We start from the raw sequence: 2500 nt of genomic DNA, 5'->3' as shown, positions 1-2500 counted from the left end.
ACCTAACCCATCTTGCACCTTAACCTAACCCATCTTGCACCTTAACCTAACCCATCTTGCACCTTAACCTTACCTATGTTGCACCGTAAACTAACCTATGTTGCACCGTAAACTAACCTATGTTGCACCGTAAACTAACCCAATTTGTACCGTAACCTAACCCAACTTGTACCGTAACCTAACCCAATTTGTACCGCATTGTGACGCAATTTGTACCGCAATCTACCCCACGTTGTGCCGCAATCTACCCCACGTTGTGCCGCAATCTACCCCACGTTGTGCCGCAATCTACCCCACGTTGTGCCGCAATCTACCCCACGTTGTGCCGCAATCTACCCCACGTTGTGCCGCAATCTACCCCACGTTGTGCCGCAATCTACCCCACGTTGTGCCCCAACGTGACCGAGGTTGTGCCCCAACGTGAACGAGGTTGTGCCCCAACGTGACCCAGGTTGTGCCCCAACGTGACCCAGGTTGTGCCCCAACGTGACCCAGGTTGTGCCCCAACGTGACCCAGGTTGTGCCCCAACGTGACCCAGGTTGTGCCCCAACGTGACCCAGGTTGTGCCCCAACGTGACCCAGGTTGTGCCCCAACGTGACCCAGGTTGTGCCCCAACGTGACCCAGGTTGTGCCCCAACGTGACCCAGGTTGTGCCCCAACGTGACCCAGGTTGTGCCCCAACGTGACCCAGGTTGTGCCCCAACGTGACCCAGGTTGTGCCCCAACGTGACCCAGGTTGTGCCCCAACGTGACCCAGGTTGTGCCCCAACGTGACCCAGGTTGTGCCCCAACGTGACCCAAGTTGTGCCCCAACGTGACCCAAGTTGTGCCTTAACCTAACCCAAGTTGTGCCTTAACCTAACCCAAGTTGTGCCTTAACCTAACCCAAGTTGTGCCTTCACCTAACCCAAGTTGTGCCTTCACCTAACCCAAGTTGTGCCTTCACCTAACCCAAGTTGTGCCTTCACCTAACCCAAGTTGTGCCTTCACCTAACCCAAGTTGTGCCTTCACCTAACCCAAGTTGTGCCTTAACCTAAACCAAGTTGTGCCTTAACCTAACCCAAGTTGTGCCTTAACCTAACCCAAGTTGTGCCTTAACCTAACCCAAGTTGTGCCTTAACCTAACCCAAGTTGTGCCTTAACCTAACCCAAGTTGTGCCTTAACCTAACCCAAGTTGTGCCTTAACCTAACCCAAGTTGTGCCTTAACCTAACCCAAGTTGTGCCTTACCCTGCTCTGTAATTGCCATATGACACGTTACATTAATGTATTGTCCAACCGCAACCCGCTCAGAATAGTTCGCGACTCGCACTCCCCGGTCTCTTGTGTATCGTTTCATGTTCAACACGTCGCAAGTGTTGCTTCCTTTTTACATGCTCCCGCTATACACTGTAATGTGGACGCCAGCAGGACGTACATCGCCCCCCCCCTTCCCCCTGCCTTCGCAAGCTGGTCGGTCAGGTGCTTGCGTGTTCAATGCCCTTCACAGCTGTTCACTGGCATTCGCATGCCGAAGCACTCAGTCTACGTCGTGGTACGTCCTGTGTCCACTGTCCGCCGATGTACGCCTAACCCACGCACTGTACTGCACAGCGGTCCTTCTGTACTGAATGATACACTGTAGCACATGTGTGACCGTACAAAGACTGCGGCGAAACATACCGTCCAGATGTTGTGCACACAGCTACGTGTCATTTCCCCATAACAGCTGCATTGCAGTGTGGTACGCCATAGAGACGTGTGGGAGTAATGGACGCAGTGGATGGCGAACAGCATGAGCCGTCTGTTCATGTAGTGGCGCGTGTATGCAGACGTAGTAGTCTCTTCTCACACAATGTGATAGCACGGTGCCCCGCGTTCCACATCTGCGACATGCTACAGAGGCCGGTTGACAGTTGGTCGCGCAATGGACATCGCATATGTACGGGGGCACCTTCCACGTGCCCTCTAGTCGGGCACATTTTGTTGCGTGGATGTGAGCGGATGTAGTGTGTCTTGACACCTGACAGGCAGGCATGCAATAATAGTTGACTTTGCAAACGGGGATGGACGTGTACGTTTACTGGTGACGTTACGCAAATGAACAACTGGTAACCCGTTGTGGTGCGGTTGATCTTGCTGGAGGTACATCTGTGAGGGCAACGATCGGTACAGCTATGACGCGGTTGTCAGCGATACCCACCACACCAACGAACGTGGATGTGGATCTGGGTGTGAAGCGATACGCGGCTGTGGGTGGGTGGGACTGTCCCCGGCCGGTGAGGGGGGGCCGCCCGGCGTGCTGGCCGCGCGGTGCGTGGGCGCACGCGCTACAGCCGGCTGGTGGGGGCGCCCAGTGGCAGGCGCGCCGGCCGACGGACGCGGCAGGCGGCGCAGCTGCGCGCCGGGGCACCCTGCGCGCGGCGCCGTGCAGCCAAAGTGGGTCCTCGCCGGCCCGGTGCGAAGCGCGGTGGACATCTGCAGTGTGCTGGTCCGATTGAGGACTGTGTGCGTTGAG

Source organism: Schistocerca cancellata, chromosome 7 (assembly GCF_023864275.1).
Source record: "Schistocerca cancellata isolate TAMUIC-IGC-003103 chromosome 7, iqSchCanc2.1, whole genome shotgun sequence".
In the NCBI taxonomy this organism is placed as follows: domain Eukaryota; kingdom Metazoa; phylum Arthropoda; class Insecta; order Orthoptera; family Acrididae; genus Schistocerca; species Schistocerca cancellata.
This window is presented reverse-complemented; position numbering follows the sequence as displayed.